We start from the raw sequence: 24473 nt of genomic DNA, 5'->3' as shown, positions 1-24473 counted from the left end.
CTTCTGCTGCCCCTGATTAACCTTCTGTCCCTGATGGCTTCAGTTTCTGCTATTAACCTGCTGAACTGCAGAGCAGCCTCAGTCTTCAGCCTGTTTTAGCCACTTAATAACAATTTAAATGAAGTCAACATTTTGCATTTGTGTGATTTGTGTGTGATCGATCGTCAGCAGGTGTTCTCGATTGGCGATCATTCGTCAGTACCGGTACACCGGTTCAAAAAGTCAGCAACAGGAAACAGCAAAGACGCTTCCACCGTCCGCAACTACAACAGACATCAGCGAACGTCTCATACGGTGATAAACAAAACTCCACAGGAAACATAAGCATCAAAGGACACGGCGAGAGACATTAAAACTGATAGGAAAACATTGGAGAGGAGGCTGCTGGCAGCTCGAGGCTCACGGAGAAGCTAATGAAGCATAAGCTAATGCTAATTTACTGTTTGTGTTGGAGGGACTTTTTATTGTCTCAGTTTCTGTCAGGACAAGAAGGTTTTATAAGCTGCTTGAGTTTTCTGGGGCTCGTTCAGCAACACACGTTATGTTTGTTTTATAATCCGGTTTTTATTTTTTATTTTTGTCTTCAGATGAGCTAAAGCTAAAACGACAAGCCGACTTTCACCTCATTGCTGACCTCAGACCACAAAAATAAAGTGTGAACAAGTGAGGCTCCTGCAGCTTCACGTTGCTGCTCTCAGTTATGAAACTAAATTATTTTTCTCCTGGCGTGCACACACTCACACACACACACTCACACACACACACACACACACACACCACATAGTTTGCATTACACAACACTGTGAAACACACACGACAAACACGTGTGTTTTTGTAGCCTCTGGCAAATGCTGGCCACACTGAGCACCCCATCACTGTATACTGTGTGTGTGTGTGTGTGTGTGTGTGTGAGAGAGAGAGAGTGTGTGTATGTGTGTGCACCTGTAATCACAGCCTCCACTGAGGATCTGGACTGACAGTTGAGCCTCCCAGCAGCAGCTTCAGTCTCACGAAACACGGCGAACAAGGAATGCCAATATGTTAAACACACACACACACACACACACACACACACACACACACAGCCTCAAGGTTTCCCAGCACAGTCGCACACAACTCTCATATTATTGATGAATTTGAGTTTGAGACGTGGCTTTGAGCTGAGGGAGAAGAAGTCTGTGCTGAAGAAGAATCACTTTATTGACAGCATATATATTTTTACACACACACACTGAATTCGTCTTCTGCATTTGACCCATCCTTAGTTGAACACACACATGCAACACCCGGCAAATTACATGCAGTGAAACACAAACAGGAGCAGTGGGCAGCATCAAGCGCCCGAGAGCATATTGGGGGGTTAAGTGCCTTGCTCAAGGGCACATCGGCCGGCTATTGGAGGGGGGGCCCTCAGAGCATTTTTCAGATTAATCACTCAACCACACCTGCCCGTCCGGTGGGGGAATCGAACCGGTGACCCTCCAATCACAAGCCGCTTCTCCAACCTCTAGGCCACGGCTGCTGAACTGAAGAAGACGATACAAGAGACAAAGGCTTTGAATGAGAGGATGAGAACTGAGACTGAGACTTCATGTGTGGGCGATGCAGTTTAACTTGTCTGTTGTGAGACGAGACACAAAGTTCACCAGAAGAGCGAGACAGTAGAAAAACAAAGTATTTCCAAACTGAGAATGAGATGATTGTCTTTACAGCATCGTGTCCTCATTTCCTACATTTCCCAGAATGCTTTAAAAGCGAGCTCACAGAGATGGATGTTATCATGACTGTGATGCATTAATGTCCAGTCGAGTCTCTTAAGCTGTAAAAAACCTGGAAGTGGAGCAACAGACACAACATAAATGTTTCAAATCTCTCCTAACTCCCCTTAACACACGCGGCCTTGATGAGAACATCGCTGTTAGCAGCCCAATAAACCTGCCGGCTGTAAAATACCAAACCACCAAGACCATTTGGCATCGCTGTCCCTCAGCCCGGGTTTCATTTCTCACCTTCTGTCAGTTCGGTCGAATCATTCAGCTCAACAGCCGTCGGAGTGAAGAAGAGTCCCGCCGAAGCGTTGAGGCTGAAGATTTTTATTTCAGATCAGCAAAATCCGGTTTTGAAACTGATACATCAGACGCTTATGAAGTTCTGTGCAGTCAGGTGACCTTTGCAGTCATGCTGAACATCCAGGTGTACCTCAAAGCCAGCCACTGTACATGACAGACACCTGAGTGCTGCTCCTCACTGAGCGGGAACTCGATGATACTGCAGCTCCTCATCCGTCTGTGTACACGTCAGTGGTTAAAGCAAATCAACTGTGACTTCTGCTTTCCCTCGGGACACGTCCTCTGGTCTCCTGAGTGACACTTTGTTGCCCTTTACATGACGTCACGTCACATTTTTTGTTTGTGGTGTTTGGTATTGCCTTATTCTTCACAAAACCTGTCCTCATTCTTATTCAAGCCTAAAATTCGTCAGTCCTCGCCTCCATTCGTAATGCGTGCATGCATTTCATTTTGCCTGCACCCCCTCCACAGGACGGCGTCCCCTCGGCCGTCCTCAGCCTCTACATATTCCACTGTAATCCATTTCAACACAGTTTTAAACATACAGTGCAGATAAGTGAGGAGAGGAGGTGCGCTATCTCTGCTGTCTGGCCTGGAACTGAGGCAGACTGTTAACAAAACAAAGCAATTTCCCCAGCACAAAGGCAGAGAGAGAGCAATCTATCATGGGCCCATGAGAGTCGGGCAGGGAGGCAGGCGGCGCCCGGGCCTCAAAATGGCCAGAAATCTCTTGTTTGTTGCAGAGGCTCCGGCTTCAGTGAGGAGGTAAGAAAGAGTGTGAGGGCAGATTTAAACGCTGCCAGTCTCTATGAAGACCTCTTGGCAGCTTCCTGCTCGCTGATGTCTCGCAGTGAAGTTCCAGACAGACCAGAAAAGAGATGGAGAACAAACCTCGTGTGTTTGTTTCAGCTGTTTTTAACGTCGAGGCTGCTGCTGCTGCAAGAGGCCGATGATCCGTAGCTCCTAAATCAGTGTTTCAAACACCTCGGAGAATATTTAAAGGTGCATTAGGTAATATTTTTCCTGCCCCCTTGTACAAAATGACCACAGTATATTATAGCTGCAGGGCCTGATGGGGTTTGCTGATCGATACCAGTGACTCAGCAGTTACTTTGCCAGCTGCTGAGATTTCTGCTTTTGGAGACTTCTCCAAAGACCAACAACGAGAGGGAACTGGATAGCACTAGAGTGTCTGGACACCTTGTAGTTCAAAGGCTTAAAGCCTTGTCAAGCTGAACAACAGCATTAGATGTCAGCATTTTGTCTGCATGTTGCAATGCTGATGAACAGCTGCCATTAAAAGCAAAATGAATGACCCATGTAGGACATCCGTCTGCCTGACCCTGGAGTCACAAATGCACCTGACATTTCAGAACATCAAGACAAAATATTGTGAGATTATAGCTGTAAATTGATTCTTCAGTGTCATGAAGGTTTTAGACACGTTTAGACACGCTGGACCTCAATGACTGATAAAAATGAAACATGCTGTTTTTATAGACTCTGAGTTAAATGACAGATTAGCAGAGTTGGCAAGCAGATGGATAAAATATCAACTTATTGAAAGACTTAGGCTCATGAGAGAATAAAGATAATGACAAAGCACTTTTATTGTTCCTTATGTTATCTGTGTTGTCTTGGCCACAGCAGCAAACTGCTCTCTCCTGACAAACTTACATATACGTATGTTTACCGGTATATATCTTTTATTCTGATTGGGTTTTTTTATATTTATATAGTGTTGTTTTATATTTATAGCATTAGGTATTTTGTTAGGTAATTGGACTTATACAGGGACCGGGGAAACTAATTTCGTTCCACCTCATGTTTCTACATGTGTGAAATGACAATAAAGGTCCTTGAATCCTTGAAGAGGACTGGACTGCTTTTGTAGATCCAATTTTCTCAGTTATTAGATATTTTAATCATTTCAGGATTTCCTTTATAATTAGTGCTCTGATGTAACTTTGACACGTTCCCCGGGTTCTCACAGGCTCCCTGATCTGTAGCTTTCATTTGGACTTTCCTGAACTTTTGACGACCCACAGACAAAAGACGTGGGAACTTCCTGCCAGAGTCTCGGCTCCAGCTCAGACTGCAGATGGAAACATGACACCATCACAAATAAATTTTACTCTTTCTCCTCTGAGTTTCATTTTCAATTACTTTACTGTCAGTGCTGCTAAACAGACACATCTGCTTAGGTTCACAAAATGCAAAAGATTCATTCAGTCTGTAACTGTAATAATTGGCATCAGTGACTGTAGCGTCGTGTAGAAAAACCTCTTCCTGTCCTGCCTATCTAACTGTTGACAGGATTGCACTTATCAGCCTTATTCAGAAGCTCCAGCTAATACTGATAAAGTGAACTTTGTTGATCCCTGAGGGAGAATTTGAGTTATTATGGCGGCGAAGAATAGCAGAGGACAATGATGATGATGCTGATGATGATGGAGGCCAAAAGAGTAAAAATGATAGGAAGTGATATGACAAACGGAACTGAAGGCGGGCGAACTGTTTCTCCTCACTGGCTGGATTTGAATCTGCAAGGCGATGGCTGTTCACACGGTTTGTGGAGGTACAAACAAAGACGTCAGTGATTCGGTGATGCATACGTGCGCTTAGAGGTCTGAAATATCGAGCTGCAGCGTGTGCGAAGACTTCGTTTCCTGTTTTACCTTCACAGGGAAACACAATGGATGTGGGCTGTTGAGGCGGCACCGAGGGAAACTATGGCTCATAGGAACACTGGTTATCCTCCGACGCACGGCCTAATTTCTCTCCATCTGCCTCTCTCTCTCTCTCTCTCTCTTCTTTCCTGTGCATTTGTTTTCCTCCATCCCCTGCATCCTTTTCATCTCGTTCTCCCACTCCCTGACGCTTACACACAATAAACGACCCCTCATCTGCACTACACACACACTGAAACACACCTCACCGGCGCCTTTCGTACAGGACATGAGTTGGATATTGAGCCAGAGAGAAGGAGGGAGGGGAGGGAGGGAAGAAATGAGGGAGGGAGTCGAGGAGTCGAGGAGCACAGGGACATCAGCCAAGTGTGACAATGGAGTCGTATTTCTTCCCCCCAGCAGTCTGCTGTGGACTCTGAGCTGAATACTGAGTGCATCCACTGCAGAGCCTGAGGACAGACTCCAGAGCCGGACCCGATCAGCCTCTGAGCCAGACTTAGGACCCGATCAGCCTCGAGGCCAGACTGAGATAGCATCAAAGGAAAGCTGAAATGCTTGTGCATCCTTGTCGATGGCCTCTCTGTAGGACACCGGCAGCGTGATGATGTCCGATGGCCTCAGTTCACAGGTCCTTGTAAAATATGGAAATATGTTCTTTTAGGACTCCAACGCAGCACCCAGAAGGGAACCAATGCAGCCGCATAGACAACATGCAAACATCACACACGGCAAAACACGGCAGCCAGCAGGCAGGTTTCAGCCCAGAACCTTCATGGCACCAACCACAGAACCATCATACTGCTCTCCAGCATCTGTTCTGTCAGTCTGAATTAAAGTGAACAAGCTACATGCTAGTAAAAATAAATATAAGTAATATTCATGTGTGTGCTGTAAATGTAATCGGACTGATCAGCCTCTTCCAGTTGGTCTCAATTTACCAAACTCCTTCAGCAACTGCTTTATTTTGTCCTAATTAGACCACAAAGACAGAGACATCAAGATGAACTATTGCAGAGCTTCATTAAGATAAACTCCCACTGCTGCGGGAAAAACGTTTCTCACTAAACTTGCACACAGCCAATATCTCAAATATGTTTATTGCAATAGCTTCTCAATTCTGAACGTACAATTAGACAAGCACTTCAGGAAAATACACAGTACTTGTAAAAGGTAAAGACTCCTCACCAATAACAAACTCTATAGAGGAGTCTGTGTCCCACATCGTCCAACCATAAAATCATGAATGACCCTTGAACTGTTCCTTTGGTTGGGAAGAGAACCTGGAAAACAGTTTTCACTTTAATTCCAAATAATCACTGCAATTGGCAACAGCAACCTGCGAAACTGTGATGCCCAAACTCACAGATGGCTCCTAATGGAACTGGCAAAATATCTTGACTGGACATCAGCCCTACAGCAACCTGGTCCAGCAGTGTCCCCCAAAACACAAAACACAGCTGCATTATTTCAGTTGTGTGCACAGAACTGCTGATATGTTGCAGGAGCTCATAGAGCGTCGGAATCATCTGCAAAGCACCAGCACTCGAGATGGATTCAGCTGTGTTGCTCCTCGACACTGAAACGTGGTCGGCTGTGAAGAAGTGAAGGTGAACGTGACTGCAGCACATTAATACACTCAGCAGAAACATCTCCTCCATTTGCTGAAGTGTTGACTGGGTAAATACCACCAGGGCTGCTAAAGTTCACTGGATTAGCAGCGTTGTTCATTCATGAACCGTGGCTGAGAGGGATCAAGGCTTGCTGCCAGCTTAATTACAGAGGGAGGAGTGTTATCTGCAAAAGAACAATCTTCCATGATTATATACAGAGTTAATTAAAAACCATTCTCCCTCTTTACTCGGCCGGGAAATCTTAATCTCTAAATATAAAAAAAGAAATAAATAAAAGCAATTTCCTTTTCTCAGCGCGCCAACAGAATCTGCACTGTAAAGGCCCCTCCACCCTCCAATAATGATGTAGGATCCAATCTCGGTGGACGCTAATTGCAGGGCCAGTGCCCCGCCCACCCTTTGTGATGCGTAACATTCTGCATAATTAATTGGAGAGCTTTAACGGTAATAGAATATCCAGCGGGCTCAGACGGCAGCCCTGACACACACCATTAAAATGCAAATGGAGCTCAGTGATATACATAACTGAGATCTGTGTTGACGTGGAGACTGGGAGAGATGAACACTGAATCACACCACCCTCCACCCCCACCCTCCTGCCTCTGGACGGAGCTACAACCCCCCCGGTGCTCGCCCCTCTGCAGCGGACGAGGCAGAGCCATCTATCTCTCAGAGTTACACCAATGAAATCAGCAAAGGAGCAATAAGTGCTTCACCAGCCAGTCTGCTCAATGAGAAGCTGATGTTGCCATGCAACAACACCAAGTCAGCCAATGAGGGGAGGCTGGGGAGAGCAGGGAATGATGGGAAATGTTGCACCAGGGGCTAAGAAGCAACATTTGCTGATGCAAAAACCTAATTTGTTTTTAGTTTCTAAGTTATAGCTGCAAATGAGATCCCATTTGGGTTTCACTGTTCTCACTTAATAATGAAACAAGGACTGCGGAGTTATTAATTTGAACCTGCACTGGTTGAAAATGGTTTTAAAAAACTGGAGTTAACTTTGTGTATGTGATGTAACACTGTGGAACCACAACAGCTCGGAGAGGCAAAATGTATATGGACAAAAGTATGTTTGCCTGTATTTTCTCAGATGCTTCAGAAATTTGGAACAAAGTCAGAGTCGTGCAGCTTCTGATCACCTGGATGACAATAAGACAATAAGAGGCCCTCAGCGTGGAGACAAAAGCAGCTCGTGCAGTCGTGACTGCAGATCCACTCAGACTCAGCAGCTGATTCATCGGTCGGCTCGGGTTTGTCTTAAAAAGCAAGTTGTGAAGGAGTGCATTAGTCTGACTAACAAAAAGAAAGAGTGTGTCATGTTGTGTATGTCATGAAGGCCGATCGCTGAGTCATGATGGATGAGAAGCGGTGAAAGGGCAGAGCTAATGAAGGAAACTTTGATGTGACAGTTTGGACTCTGAGGAGAGCTGCTCACAAACACCACTGAGTAAGGCCACCTGAGGCAAATGTGACACTGATTAACGACACGAAAAGCAATGAGCTGTACAACATTGACGTTTGTCCTGTTTGGTTACGGGCACTCCGGTGATCAGACCCTGGAGGAGTGACTTTGAAATGCAAACGAGTTACCTCAGGAAAACAGAAAGCCTGTGCAGTCACAGAGTGTGTGTCAGATCACAGCCAACATCTCTGCCAGTCTGCGCTTATGCACAGCGAAGCTACAGTTAGCTCATTATTAATGGGCCTCGCTCCATCAGCGTGCAGGGAGCAGATGGCAAACTCTCAGCAGATCCTCAGTGTACACAGCGAGTGTGGGAGAAGGCGGAGAAGAAGAAGAAGCTGCTTGGCTGCCTCAAGGAATTCCAAACGTGATGTCACCGCGAATTCCATCAGGAAAACACCGCTGAATCTACCGGCGGCGCCGCCGGGTGTCACTCCGATCAGCAGCGGTGGACGAGACGGGCCCATGAAGCCTGTGGTGCTGTCAGTGGGGGCTGCGTGACAGACGACACTCTATGCTTTATGTTGGGTGTAGTCGACCCTCTGCTAACACGGCGCTAAGTTAGCCACCTGGCTAATGTCAATCAAAACCAGTGAGTGGTGTTTTCCATAAAAGCAGAAAACACCACTCTGTGGACACGGGAGCTGTGAGTCCAGTCAGTGCAGTCTTAGGTGTTTACTGCCTTTCTATTTTTATGCGTTTCCATTTTTAGTTTCGTTTTAAATTTGAGGCTCGTGGTTAGCTTGTTTGTGATGGATGCAGTGACTTCAACTCTCAGACATCACCCACTCTGTCATATCATTTTAAATGTGTTATTATTCCTGCTGGATGTTCACATCTGCTCAGGAGGTGGAAGCTGCTGCTGCTGGCTGTGACTGTCAGAAGCTGCTTGCATTTCAGACATGACACTAAATGAAACAGTTGATTAGGAAGTCAGAATTCTGAGCTAAAAAACTGTTCCACAAAGCCGCTGCTGCAGCTGAGCGACGCCACTGACTGACGGAAATGTGCATCACAAAGGCTTGCTGTGGCAGAGTGGGTCAGCAGGGAGGCTTTAACAAGAGGAACGGTCATGTACGATCTCATGACTGCAGCCATGCATGACCAAGTTACTAAATGGATTGTGCACATGCATACACATGTGACTGAAGAAATGAGCTCACACACATGGAGGTGTTCATGCCAGAGAGGGATTATGTTCTTGGAGGGGGAAATCTCGCCTGACGAAGTTGCACATTGCTGTCAGAGACAACAACTCTGCAGGAGAGTCTGCTGGTGGCGCCGATACAGAAAAGTAACAGAAACTCACACCACCAGGATACAAGCCTCGAGTCTTAACACACACCCTGCATCAACTGTTAATGTAGAAGATGTCACTTGTGGTCTCTCAGTCCTCTTGGAAAACAGGAATGTGTCACAAACGGAGTAGGAAGTCGAGTGCTCCACTAAAATAAAGTGAAAACGAATCAAAAGATAATGCAGGGTAAATGCCAGCTGTATGGAGGGAGCGTGAGTGAACACATAGGAAGGGCCCAGGTGAGCCCAGGTGGGCTTAATCAGCTGATGAGCCAATCGCCTGCTGAGGAGAGCTTCCAGGACAGCCATGGTATTCAGTTCACTGCCGTTAAAGATTTGATCCTGATGCAGGACTGATGTCAGAAGATGAATCCAAACATATGAGTTTTAGTTTAAACCAGCACAAACATGAGCTCACGTTGGGTCTAAGACCACGTTATGCTGCATGTAGACAGCGGAGGAGAGGTTGATGAGTGTGAAACGAATGACAGCTCAGGTGATGAAACCAGCTGACCTCTGCAGTCCCGATCCCTGGTTCACCTCAGCTGCCGGTCGGTACGAGCGACCGGATGTCAGGAGGAGGGGCTTCACAGCAGAACAGGTTACTTCCCTTCCTCTTTCTTCTTCCTTCTTTTCCACTGTGACGTCGTCTCTCTGAGCTCAGACTGGCATGCAAAGTCTCTAATTTAGGTCAGGTCTCTAAAAATTGTAGAAAAGCAAAGGACAACAAATAAACTTTTATACTCAGCTGTCAGCTGCGTGGCACTGCTTTGCTGCTGTTTGTATTATGATTAATATTGTTAGAGGTTGTTTATCTCACAGGAGATGTTTTAAAGACAGAACTTCAGCTGGAGAAGATGCATCGAGATATTTCTCAGCTCTCCTGTGTGCCTCCTTCTGTTGTGTGTTCACAGGTAGAAATCGACTTAACCCTACATAACCCTAAATAAATAGTAAATAACCCTACACTACGTGATGTGCTCGATGTCCTGAGGTTGGTTTCTCTGTGTGGTTTCCAGTCATTACTTGTATTTCACAAAAATCTCAAGCAGACACTCTTTAAAATGAACTGACAGCTGTCCCTGTCTTTGCCCAAAATGATCCTGTTTCTGCATGTGCAGGAGAATTTAAATTTCCAGTTACGTTTCTGTTTCCTTCTGCTCGGAGAGACCTCTCACAGCTCGTCGCCGTAAGAACAGATGGCTCTCCTGCAGACCAGCCTCCCCGCTGCGTTCACTGCCGATCGTAAAATGAGCCCCAGTGGATATGACGCGGTTTCATCAAGGCCAGAATATCTTGTCATGTGAACAGAACGTGGAGCTGAATAACAATATGACACAATGTCAGGCAATGACAGACGGCTCCAAGGGGGGCAGTCATGTGACCCGGGAGACAGAGCGAGGCTTCCTGTCAGGGTGTAAGAGAAAAGGCAGAAAAAGAGAGACGGGAAATGGATTCCTTCCAAGCTTAGATCGTTTGTCTTGATGCTTTGGCTGCACTGTTCTGAATCTTAATGCCCCTGAAGCTCACTGAATTAAACTAATAGTGGAGGAGTAAAGTGATGTCACAACTGCACACAACACTGCAGTGTGACATTGACCATGTCGATAACACCAGTGCTTCCGCATAAGATCTTCTAAGCTGCAGCCTCTTGTGAAGTGCTCGAGGTGGACGAGGTGGCACAAAGTCAGCTCAGTGTTACTGTAAAGCCACTTCACTTGTCGTCTTCTTTTTTCCTGTAGACGAGTGCATTAACAAGACATCAGACTGTACACTAACACACAGTGACAGGAGCTCAACAGTCACACTGGACTGAACAAATATGGAGGATGACGGCGAGCGATTCCTGTGCGGAGAGACAAACAGGAGGCAGACTCACTCACAGAAGAGCTGTAATGTGTTTTGAAGGCTGTGAGGAAGTTGATGGGATCGTTGCAAAGACACAAAGCTTCTGGAAAGACGTCCGAGAGCAAAACAAAGCTGCCGGCTTGACAGAGAATCAAAGTTTCCGTGCTGTGACAACCCGGAGGAGCGGGAGTCGAAACGAATTCCCCACGCTGTGATTGACCCTCTCGCGTTCAAAAGCGGCCAACGTTAGAGAAACACGAATCAGACACGGATGGGAAAAGACATCGAATCGCTCATTGAGAGAAGAAAGGAAAATGTAAGCGACAGAGCAAAGATGGTTTGATTTATGAAGTTTGATGGAGCTTAAGAGTGGCAGGAAAACAGCAAGGAGACATGAAGTGGGACTCATTCAGGGGCAGATTGACAACTGATTCCCTTAAGCCTTTTTGGAAAGTTGAGAAAGTTTGGGACCGTGCATAAATTAATAAAAACTCAAAGTGCGCCTGAATATCAGTTTAGCACTTTTGTCTTTTGTTTCCATTGCTCAGTGTGCTGTAGAAGTAAGAAGGACCACTGATGCTCACTGTGCCACATAGCAAAAGGCTGTTTTCAAGGTCACCGAAAACCAGCGCAGTCAATGAGGGCTCCTGCCTCTGGAGGTTCACCAGATCAACTGGGCTATTTGATGAACAACACTAACACTGAACATCACCATTAACACCACTGACAGATGTGAAGTGAAGAACATCAATCATCTGTTTACAATGCAAGTTCCTGCATGTTCTGCAGGAGAACCTTTGGGTTCTACAGTTTCTTACAAAGTGTTTGTCAGGTTTGATGATAATAATTTAAAATAATTGTTCATGGACCATTAGAGCTGGGGCTGTTGCTGTTGTTAGGAACCACCAACAAGTTTATTCACTGCAGCAGCAGTTAAAATTAAAGTAAGTTAAAAATGTACTAAAAATGTAAACACTTTGTGCGATCCTCCTCTGCAGTCTTAGATAGCAAATCCACCAGTTTCCCCAGCTGCATGGAGGAGCACCTCTTCCCTCCCCCTGCCAGATAAGATGTCTCTCGTAAAGCCCCTGGGACCCCCACCCCTCACCTTCACCCTCCTGCTCCTGCTCCTGTTGCAGTATTACATTGGATTGATCGGGGCAGATCCATACAATTAACCAGGAGTCAAAGCTCTTGAGTTAGTGTCCTTCACGTGCAGGACTGCTGACTCAGTGAGCTCGAGCTCGGTCAAGCCTCATCCCAGGCCAGTCAGGGATTAAAACAAGCAAAACTTGTGAAAATGGTAAGAAATGTGATCACAGTTGCATTCACAATATTGTGAAAAATGACTTCAACGATTAGAATCAAAATACACTATGCAGACAAAAGTATCTGGACACACCTCTTTATGGGGCTGTTTTTCAGGGGTTGGGCTTGGCCCCTCATCTGAGGGCCCAGCATCCCTCATCTGTTGCTGCTTTTAAACAATTTGCTGAGCTTTTAGTGTTCGACCGAGCCATTAGAGCTCTCGCTTTAAGAAATATCATTCACTTAAGCTGCAGCTTGCATTTAAATTTCGGGTTAACGAAGTGAAATGCTCAGACACAAAAGAACATTTGGCCAGCGGCAGCTTTTTGTGATGGGAACACATTGCAGAGAGCTTCTTTAATACATCAGTTGTTTATCATCTGACTGCAGACTTGTACATTTGGAGGAAGCCATGACTGGACACAGAGCATCTGATCTATCAAGTGTAACATTCCTGATAGTCATTCATGTGAGCTGTTTTCAAAGCGACCTTACGGACTCCTGAGCACTCTGACTGTCTTCATCTTCATCCACTTATCTGGGTTTGGGTGGGCAGAAGTCTGAATAAGGAATTCATTAAAGAACGCGATGTCACCATAGTCTCCTTTGGTGTCCCAATACTTTTGTCCATAATATACAATATATTTGACGTGATGCATTACTACAATAGTAATCCACAAAGTAGTACAGGAAGCATGTAAAAACGCCTGGACATTGACAGATTTTGAAATTTACTCATTAGTGCTAAAAGCAGAGCAATATTCCGTCATAATATGAGTACTTTTGATACTTTAGGCACATTTTGCTGATACTCCTGTGGGAACGTCTCTGAGCTGATGAAGCGTGATTAGATGGACTGAGGATTTTCTCCTCTGCTCTTCCAAGTCGTCACATTATGGATCACAGCAGCAGAGCTGAGAGGTGACAATGAGTGCCAGTAATCCTCTCACATAAACGCAGCACAGGAGTTTTGTGTTAAGACAAAGTAAAAACACAAAATCTGAAACTCTTCTATAACTTGCCCACTGTGGCTTCAGCACAGTTTTGTCATTCCTGAGGCTGCTAAAGTTTTGGTTTAAGAAACCGAATTGGCTTCGTTCTGGAAGACCAAACTCTAATTCTGCACCACGGAGAACAAACAGGGAAATAAACATCGGCCTCCAAATCTTCACAGCTTCTTAAGGGAATTAAATCTGCCCAAGCCAAACAACACTGTTGCCACTTTTATTCACTTTGTTTCACAAATCAGCTCTTTGGTGATGAAGGTTTCCGTTTCCGCCGTCTGGCGTCCTCTCACGGCTCTGCTGGGTCGAGTCTGCTGATGAGGATGCTCACACTCCTGCACACACACACACACACACACCGTTTCCATTTTCCTCCTCTCCTGGACGGAAATATCAGGGGAACTCAATCAGCGAGCTGATAGTGAAATGCCACTGAGCAGGGCTGGAGGGAAGGCACCTGAGAGGCCCGGTGATTTATTGCGAGGCGAAGCTGAAGCCGAGTCACCAGCTCTAATTAGAAAATCCTGCACAGGCAGCAGCGGGCTTTAAATCTCCCAGCCGACAGCCTCAGACTGCTGCGGCGTCCCGGGCGCCGCGTGGAGGAGAAAGATCTGCACTCACATCCCAGCCTCACTCTGTGCACGCGTGTTCAAACACATACGTGTGTGTGTGTGTGGACGTGTGTTCCTGTGGCTGTGTGGACAAAAACCTGAGGACCCACCTTACTTATGGGGACAAAATGTCCCCACAACATAAATCATTGAATGTTAGGGTGAAGAGTTGCTTTAAGGTTAGGCACAGGTTAGACTTAGGTTTACTGTTATGGTCAGGAGGTGGTTAAGCCTCCAGGAAATGAATGGAAGTCTATGTAATGTCCCCAGAAGTGATGGAAACATGACTGTGTGTGTGTGAGCCTGGTGTCCCTGCATGACATTCAAATAGCAGGCCAAGTCATCACCACAACACACACACCTTTTTGCACGTCATTTAGCGCCAGTCGCGTTTGTTCTGTGAAACGTTTACGGGCTCCACCTCAGTGGTGACCAACTGATCGCTAACGCTAGCAGCCACAAACAAACATGTTTGCTTCTTTTCTCTCCGGCTTTCTTGCAGCTTTTGGACTGTTTGTGGGGACATCTACCAGAGACAACAAATCCTCTTCCTGTTTTGGTTGTGTGGTGGCAGACAGAACAGTGAGAGGCAGGCTTACTTTACCAACATAAAAATCATCGTTTCAGCTCAAAGTTTTCTTCTCCCAGTTTACTTCCGCATTGTATTTCAAATTTAATCTAAATAAACTTATCTTAACCCAAACATGACTTTGACAAAGACACAAGTCACCTGACTTGTGTCATGTCTCGTCCCACGAGATCACACTGGCTCTGTAAAGGTTGCATGCAGTGTGTGTGTGTGTGTGTGTGTGTGTGCGTGTGTGTGTGTGTGTCCTCTCATCTTGGACTGCAGCCCACAGTCGTCACGCTTGGATGGATTGAAAGGAAAGGCCATGAAAAAGGTGAAACACACGGTGTGTTCCATTGTCAGACTCACTGCACAGCTCATACACACACCCCCACACACACCCACACACACACACACGTAAGCATGCTCACACTGATGTAAAGCTGAGATTTTTCCTCATCTCTCTGAATGGCAGAAACACTGGCAACTTGGCAAGTCTGTGAAATTATATTTAGAGATGTCACACACACACACTCACACACACACACACAGCTGACAGCAGTATCAATGGAAGCACAGCTCGTCTGCTCAATTGTGTTTTGATGTCTGCTGGCACACAGAGAATACATTTAAACTGTCTGTCCCACTGCAGATACAGAGCAAACACACACACACACACACACACACCAGTATATAATAATGGTCCAGTGAATGCACATTACAGGCATTTTCAAAGCTGTGCTTATCAGAGCTGCCTGTTTATTTGTACCTCAGAATGATGTGGACTCCACAGCCGACAGATCACCTGCCTCGTTCTTCTCAGGGTTGTTTTCTGCTGTCTGAGGCAGGTCCTTATTAATATTAGCTCACTATGTTGCCATGTGTTTGCAAAGACAAAGCAGTGCATTGATATTTGAAATTATTTTTATGTTATATTTGTTATGAAAAAATAAAAACACACCAACCATCACTTAACTCTGGTTTGGTTGATCCTCTGTGCAGGCAGGCGGACGAGTAGAAGATGCTCGTATGAGTCATTTTTGTAAACCTCAGTTTTATCTCCCTTCACCTTAAAACTTATCATTCCACATTTTTGCTGAGTGTCATTTTGCTCTCACAGACAAATGAGACGAAAAGCTTTTCTGCATTCAGCTGCTGTAACCCAGCATGTACCTGCCACGCAGGACCGCTCTGCGGTCACATGACCTCTGACCTCCATACACCTGGCGGCTTGTAATACTGCTAATCGAGAAAGTTCAACATGTTTCACTGTTGCACTCATCGTGTTTCAGAGTATCTGTTAAACACCTGAGACAGATGAAGCCATTAAAAATATGTAAATGCTCACCTTGGATCAGCCTGTTCACACACTCCCTCCCTCATCTGCATTCATCCGCCAGCCGGTTCACCTGACGTAGCGCCGATAATATCTTTATTGGCTGTCACAGTGTGACCTCTGCAAAGGTAATTCATGGCCGATTATGCTCTTTCCCCAGCTGTCTGCCTTAATTAATATGAGTTGTATGGAACAGAGTGGTGTAAAAGGCTTCCTTTCAATCATTCCCCCCACTTCAGTCCTGCATTAATACTGATGCCACTCGCCTCTTCTTGAATACTAACTGCAGAGCCCGACGGGTGTGTGTGCACACACACCTGCTAGTCAAAACCGTGCGGGTGGCAGTGGCTCCACCATCTTGGATTTTCCAGGAGTTTGATATATTTTACCCTCAGGCTAACACTGCTAATGCTAATATCTGTCAAGCCCACATTTCATAAATGTGCTTAAATGCAAGGCCTTAGCTTGCTGCTAGCAGTGTCAATTGTTTCTGTTTAATGTAAGCTAATATGGACGTATGCTACAACAGCCAACTGTTAGCAGCCACAGTGTGTCAGCGTATTGGATTTTATTTCTGAAGTCAAACGAACTGTTTGAGCAGATTCTCTCGATGTCTCTCCACTGGAATCTGTTGTGAATCAAAGCTAACTACGGCGGCCATCGTCCGCAAACTGCTTTTGGAAAAGCCTTGAAGGGAGCCGAGGAAAGGTAACCTGGTGGTGTGTTTTTCCTTTAGAACTGACGTGTGTGAAACGACTGGTAGCACGGAGACGCGACTGACTGGTTCCTCCAGCGATGAGTCTGCAGTGCAGCCGCAGTTCAGGAAGAATCCAATTAAGAGTTGACTTCGACTGTTGTGTCTGTGTTAATGCAGCCCCTGCTGTGCTGTTCCCATCTGCTGTTTGCACATAACATAATTAGGAACTTTAGTTAAACACAGAATTCATTAATTATGCATGGCACCAAAATATTTCTTGTTGCAATTATGCACAATTCATTTGAATAATTCAGGAACAAAGTGCAAACATGTTCATTCTAAGTGGAGGCTTTATGGCTTCTTAATGTAAATTTTAAAAGGTACATACTTTTATTATTGAGAAAAACTGGATTTATGTTTTCACCCCGTCATTAACCATTCAGATCAGTTCTGAATGAAAACATCTTTCTCATCGTCCTGAGACTGCAAATAAAAATGTGTTAAATTCCCTTGAAAGTCACCAGAAATCGTCTGCAGTGATTCAGTCTGTCAGTCTGTTGGGCCTCAGTGTGTCACCGTCTGATTCTGCCCTTTTCACCCAAAGTCTTTGAACACACCACGTGCAGTATGTGGACCTGTTGCATTCGTGTATCTGCTGCAGGCGTAGGTGTAGAGCTGGCAGCAAGTTAAAAGCTACAGGCTGAAGGTTTTCCTCCCGTGGGTGTGGAGGTGAGTCCCCGTGTTTCTCCTTTAATGGATTCCTACAGGCATGAAACAGCTCTTGGATTCCCGTGAACTGACGCCAGTGTGCAACAACACTACAGCACATTAACAACATCATATTGTGACATGAGCTGCTGCTGCTGCATTAAATTAACGTGGAAAGAGTTAATAATTCGGGTCTGGCTTTGGAGGCTGCTGTTTATCTGCTTTATTGTTTATCCAAAACCAAAAGCTCCCATTAAATTGTTGCGGCTGAAACACTCATATGTGCACTCATGTGGAGCACAGAGGAGACAGGAAGCAGTTTCCTGTCTAACATGTGGCTGCTGTCAGGATTAGTCACCAAGTTCGTTTGTTTCCTCAGCCGGGCGACCTACACACACACACACACACGATGGCCCAGCCTGTGCTGGTGTGTGTGACAGGGAGGAAGACCTGTGGTTTGTGTTGCAGGCTGTTTGCAGGTGAAGGAATGAGACTGCAGCTGAAGGTGTTTCTGCTTAGTGGGAAGTGAATGTTTAACTGGAAAGCTAACTTTTTATCTGCTCCTACACTTTAGTGAGTTGACATCTGCTGCCAGTCACAAACACCTCAAACAAGCTACATTATGCGCTCCCTGAAGGTGTCCCTCCATGGCGTCTCAGCGTCATCCAGCTGTTTCCAGCTGCGGTTGTAACCAGCAGCTGAGACGAGAGAAGTTGGCGCAGTTTAATGGCGGACGCCCGAACACGGAGGCCAGGACGCTGAGCTGAGCCGCCGCGAGGATCGAAAGCCAGCCTGCGTTCTCCACTCAAAACGTTCTCGTCAGTCAGAGCAGGAAGTGATGCAGCGGTGACGGAATGAACCGCTCGTTCTCACAAGATGCAGTTTTGTTGTTATTCTTTCAGTGCTTCTTATTATTAAGTTAATAAACCAATAAAAATGTAATGCAGAACAACAACAACAAAGATTCTCCGTTGTATGACATAAGAGCAGTCCTCATGTGCCTGCTGTGTGTGTGAGTGAGTGTGTGTGAATGTGTGAGTGAGTGTGTGTGAGTGTGTGTGTGTGTGTGTGAGTGTGTGTGTGTGAGAGTGTGTGTGTACACTGAAACGTCAGCTATTTCTGAGAGTCCAATATTTTCCACCACAGTCAACAGTTGCCTCGAGGCGCAGAGGAAGCTCCCACTTGTCTCTAAGCCTCCCAGCCCCCCCAGGCAGCCAACACACACACACACACACACACACACACACACACACGCACGCCACACTTACACACTTTGCCTCCTTGGGTATAATTAAGTGTTCAGAGAAACTGCAGTCAATAAAACGGAAAGCAGGCGCCTCTTAACTTTGATCAAAGCATCGGCTGACGAGTCTCTCGTGCACAATACTCTTTATTTTACCAAGCGGGTTTAAACAGAGGAGAACACACACACACACACACACACACACACACACACACACACTGAGTACAACTTGGCTCCACAAGCAGAGTCTTAATTCAGTTTATCTGCTCTGAATTATTCATGTCACGAAGCACCACACTGCAAACTGTGTTCAGCACGTGTGTGTCTACCTGCACATCCCCAAATGATGTTTCAGGTGTTAAATTCAAGCTCTGTAACTTAACTAACCGTCTAACTGAGATCTGCAGTCAGTTCACCGCACCACTGCTGCCTCATTTGCTCATTTTCTTCACCTAAACCTTCACTCTGTCGTGGACGAGGCAGAAAAGAGAATCAGCACCCTGGAGAGCTCCACTGTGCAGCCCTGTCTCCACAGTAGACAGAAGTATTGGGACAGCTGACCATCACACCAACAGGGACTTTAATGACGTCTCATTGTAAACACACAGACAGCTTTGCAGCTCTAACAGCTTCCACTCTTCTGTGAAGGCTTTCCACAACATGTTGGAGTGTTTCTGTGGGAATTTGTGCCCATTCATGCAGTAGAGCATTTGTGAGGTCACACACTGATGTTGGACCAAGCACGACCTGTTCCTCATCTCCATAAGACTTATCCACGTCGAGCCACGCAGGTCACGGCACCTAATGAAGGCTGATTTTTACAGCGGAAGCAAAGAAAGTGTGTGGAGGAGCTGTGCTGAGTTTGTGTTTGTCCTTCAGTGTCCTCTGCTGCTGCTAGCTGTTAATTAGAAGAGTGCAGCTCATCGGAAATACAAAAGTGTGTCGCCCGTCTCAACTCACTCAGCGTCTACGTGTAGGTTGATATGATTACAGTCATCAGTTCAGGGCTGTGCAGCTTTGTGTGTGCATTTGTTGATGCACATACCTGAACAACCAAGGTTTTACAGTCTTCAGTTCCCAGCTGCGAGTTATTTTAGAGCAGAAGAGTTTCCAGAATTACTTCATATCACGGTGATACTGGGAGAAGTTAGAATGGACTCATCAACCAAAACTTAAATCATCACGTGTTCAACTTCCTGTTCATCAGCAAATCCAACCCTTCAGTGTTTATTAATCCTGACACATCGAGTCATAATTACCTCCCGCACACAGACAGCAGGCAGTCTGGCTTGGCTCTCTGTCTGGCTCAAGATGAAGAAACAGACAACATCTGGACATCCAGCCGTCCAGCGGTGTTATTTTGGACAGCACAAGCGTCACTGATTGTTGCATTTCACCAAAGAGAGGCGTGTCAGCAAGAATCAAGATGCATCTTGGCAACTACAGAGTGAAGCACAAAGAATCCTGCCAGAGTCCTGCTGGAGTCCTGCTGGAGTCCTGCTGGAGTCCTGCTGGAGTCCTGCTGGGGAGCAACAAGGTCAGTCTGGACTCCAAATCTCCAGTCTCTTTTGAAACTTCCTGTTGGTGCATTTCAGGACGCTCCGACCTTTTGATTTCAAGTCGACTGAATACACATAAATATCTCAGTGAGTTCTATATTTGCCGTGTTTGCCTTTTGGGTTTGATTTTCTGAAAACACATTAAAAAAGGCTCCTAACCCGTGAGATAAAAGACACAGGACACAAATCTTCACGATGTACAGGGTTCACCACATGGGTCACATGACCATTTAGCAGTTTAAGGTTTCATCTTCCGATGGCCACGTGTTTCTGTGTTAATGTTAAAGCTCCTGCAGGTTCAGAATATGTTTAAACCCAGAATCAAGTTTTAAGTCTGGAAATAAAGTTTGGCTTTACGAGCCAATAGCTGCACCTGGAGACCCTGTCCAGGCTGTCCAAAGACAAGGATCAGCCTTGGTACCAGTACTTTGTACTCTTCTTCAAGGAGACCTCGGGCTCAGCTTCACAGCTTCCTTCACCACAGGAAACGGTGGCAATGCTAGCAATGTTAGCAGAGGAACATTTTACTCAACACCTGATGAATACGGGTCAACCAAACCTAAAGAACCAAAGTAATCATTTGGTGGCCCAGCATTAAACAAGAGACTCCACTGCTTGAAAATGCAAGAGAAATAAGCAGCGAAGCCGAGATCAGGAGACGGTAAACAGACATGACAGGTGCCCCAGCGCTGACGAAGGCTCCCGCTCCCACTAGTGTCCACTATTGGTACCCAGCGCCTGCCTCCTTCAGCCTTTCTTTTCTTCTCTTGTCGCTCTCTGTTTTGTCGTTTTCTTGTGTCCACTGCAGGATTTCTCCTAATGTTGGTTTCAGCTCCCTCCATGTTGTTTTCAGTCGTCTCTGCTCCCTGCTTTTCTCTGTCCATCTCTTTTTCTGTCAGCTCTTTGCATTTCTTCAGACTCGTCAGTCAGGTCCTCTCACTTTTTTTTTTGCCATGTTTCTTCCCTCTGCTGTTTCATTGCTTTGTGTCTTAACTTTCGTCTCTCCTTTGTGACTCTCTTCAGTGTCTTTGTGTTTCTTCATTTTGTGATCTCGCTTCTTCTTCCTCTTTTTCCTGTTGCTTGTTTTTCTCCTCTCTTGCACAGCCTGTGCATCATGTTTATGTCTCATTTGTTCATTCCTTTTGCCTCCATGCCTCCTCTCCTCTGCATTCCTCTGCCTCCCATCTAATCTCTCTCACTTTGCAGTCGTCTTCCCAACATCCCTCCTCTTCTGCCTGTGTCCTGTCATCCCCCTGTTTTTCCATGATTTAAACGAGACTTATTTCCCTTGCGGTGAGCATTCACCTGAGCCCCCCGGCGGCTGCTGTACTGCAGCCTCACTGCATTAAAGCAGGAAAGGTGCAAAGCTGCTAAGCAACACTTCAGTCTGTCCAGCCTTTCCAGAGACACAACATTTTGTCCTCCATGGAGACACGCTTTTCCCATTATGTTGTTTTTCTCTGTTTTGTTCTTGTTTGTTTCAGCATGATAATATTGAGTAAAAAAAGAAGACATTACTGTGAACAGAAACAGGCCAGATGAGGCGACACAACCTCATAAATGAATGACACACGTGGAGGTTTTCAGAGCAAACACTGCGATTGGTAATGTTTTAACTTCCATCTGTCAGTAAACGTGACGTTTCGCACTGACCCCACATAACTAAAGGTACATAAAGCCCAAACTGTGATTCGTAACCCAGCGGTTTTGTAATGACTGAGACCATCTGGGTTTTAATTCCTCCGTTTGCCTGATTGGGTGAACACCGTCAACTTGGACTGAACTTAATTTCCCTTGAAGTTTCCCCTCATGTAGAAACTGTTTTTCTCGTCCTGTCGGGGCTGCAGGTTTTCCTGTGGTTTGATGTTTGAACTCAGTCATTCCTCTGCTCTGTGACAGCTTTACACCTGAAGTGCTGTTTGTTCTCACAGTGAAACTGCATTACCATTAAATGCCTTAACCTTTCAAATTTGTATGTACAAATATATTCAGCTGAGCTCAGTTAGCCGTGCAGCTAAGCTGGTGATCACGTTGGTTTTCATCAAACTGGCCTCAGTCAGACGTTGGTCTGATGATTGATGCTCTCATTGGTGCCTTTCAACATTTAATCTTCCATATTCACGCTAGTTGGACATCCACGACTTGAGGACGTAACACATATTTAGAGCCACACTGTTGACTCCTATAAAGGACAATCGGTCAAAGTCCGTCCCCAGTTGAACGTTTGCACTGGAAACACACAAATGAACATCAGTCCACCTTCCTTTTCATGTGGACTTTAACACGAGTGTCGTGACGTGTGACGATATAAGACTGCAGGTTGGACACACCTGTTAGTTCAGCATGGCCACATCAGCATTTACCCCAACAGATTCATATAGACTGAAAACTGAAAATTACTGAAATCACCGTCAGGCACTTCAAAAATAAATTTGGAATATGATGGAGTGTTTTTGTATATTTCTGATGGCAGATTACAAAAATCCCATCTGGCCAAATTATTTCACACCATAAACTCAAACTGTTATGTAGCACAAACGCTTGGCGTGCCGACATTTTCATCAGGCTTCACCAGTACAGTAACAAAGCATGCAGAGGAGGAGAATAAAAAGAGGGCAATAGAAGAGATGAAAATGAAAGAGGGGAGACTGGAGGATCCTTGAAGGTGTGTGATGAACGACCGCAGCAACACTTTCAGCTTCCCTGAAAACTCTTCACGGCTCATAAACTCCCAGGAAGAACAGAAAACGTCTCTCTGTTCTGCCCCTCCACCCCATCATCCTGCCTGAACGAGGGGTTTTTGTTATTCTTTGGACGAAGGAAGAAAGAGAGAGAGAGAGAGAGAGTGAAATGGCCTTCTGTTTCATTCTTTCATTTTATTACTTTCATTTTCTTGTTTTTATACGTTTTTGTTTTTTTCTCAGAGGAGGGCGATTCATCACTAGGGAGGAGAGCAACAACAAAAGCCAAAATCAGAATGTGGAGGATGATTTATCTCCTGCCTCTGCTCCACTTTCCCCCTCCTTCTGCAGAAAGAGAGAAGGACCGAGAGACGAAGTAAAGGAGGGAAGAGAAGGGGATGATGGGAAACAAACTGGGGCGGAGGACTGAGGTGATCTGGGCAGGCAGGCAATGCTCCAGTCTTTCTTTCTGATTCTCAACAATCCACAGTGTTAAAAGGCCAGCAGGAGCAGCCTGTACAGACAAGACACTCAAATATTTGACTGTACCAGTGGACAGTTTGACTGTCTCTGACATATTTCTGACATCAGAATGCGTCCCCACAGAGAGAAAGAAGGTAAATGAAGTGAGAGATAATGAAGAGAGGTGAGAAGCGACGGGAGGTGGAGAAAAGCAGGAAACAGCAGGATGTGGAGGAGAAACGCTGCTGAGCGAGGAGGTCAGGTGGAGGTTTGGAGACGCAGAGAAAGCTGCTCGTACCAAATGACATAACATCTGAGTCTCTCGTGGATGCTGTCATGAAGCTTTCAGGTGAGTCGCACGGATCCTGAGTGAAAAGGTGCTGCTGATGTGAGATGCAGATTTACTGGACCCCCACAGAAACCTAACACCTAACCTAAACCTAACCCATCACTAACACATGAACCGATCAGCCTCAGCATGAACTCCACCGACAGGTGAAGTGAAGAGCATTACTCATCTGTTTACAGCTCAGTGTTCTGCAGGGGAACCTTAGGGTTCTGGCTGTCATGTGGATTTGAAACACACCACCTAAACACTGGAGGCTAAAGGATCCAACATTGTGGCCACAAAATCCCCCCAAAGGTCTTGAGTCCCTTCCCCTGACAGGTCAGCACAAACACCTAAACGCCTGCAAAATATAAAGCAGGTGGTGTTCATCTTGTGGCTGATCGGCGTGTGCAGTGTAGTACGACAGCAAATATCTGGAAATATTGTCATGCACAATCCTGAGGTTAAGCGCGACAGGTAAGGAGGTCCAGCAGGATGCAACAGAAGACACCAGGCAGAAACTTGATGACTGAAGCTGAAGTCAGACCAAAATCCTCTGGGTGAAGTGTACTCAGCATTTAGATCAGTTCCCTATTAACCCCTCTTTCACCCTGCAGTTCTGTCTGCCTCTGGGTACGAACTCTCCAGGAAAATGAAGGCGGTCTGACTGACTGATGAATGGATAAGCTCATGCTTTTGTCTTGTGTTGATATTATTCATACCACCCTGCAAAAACACAGTGAACAGAAAGAATTGTTCTTCACTTTTAATTTCGCAGACATCTCATGAACTTTCAAGGCGACTGCTGCCTGGAGAAACTGTTCATTTCTGTCTCGGATCCGGTACATGCTTCTGTACAAAGCACAGTGTAAGATATCAGTGCCCATCTCAAGAGGGCCATTGTCCTTAATTAGAAGAGTGGTTATCTTCCTCGTTCTGCCCTTCATCATTACCAGATCCTCTGCTTCA

This window comes from Scatophagus argus, chromosome 12, assembly GCF_020382885.2.
Source record: "Scatophagus argus isolate fScaArg1 chromosome 12, fScaArg1.pri, whole genome shotgun sequence".
NCBI lineage: Eukaryota > Metazoa > Chordata > Actinopteri > Scatophagidae > Scatophagus > Scatophagus argus.
The sequence above is the reverse complement of the archived record's forward strand: the minus strand, read 5'-3'. Positions refer to the sequence as shown.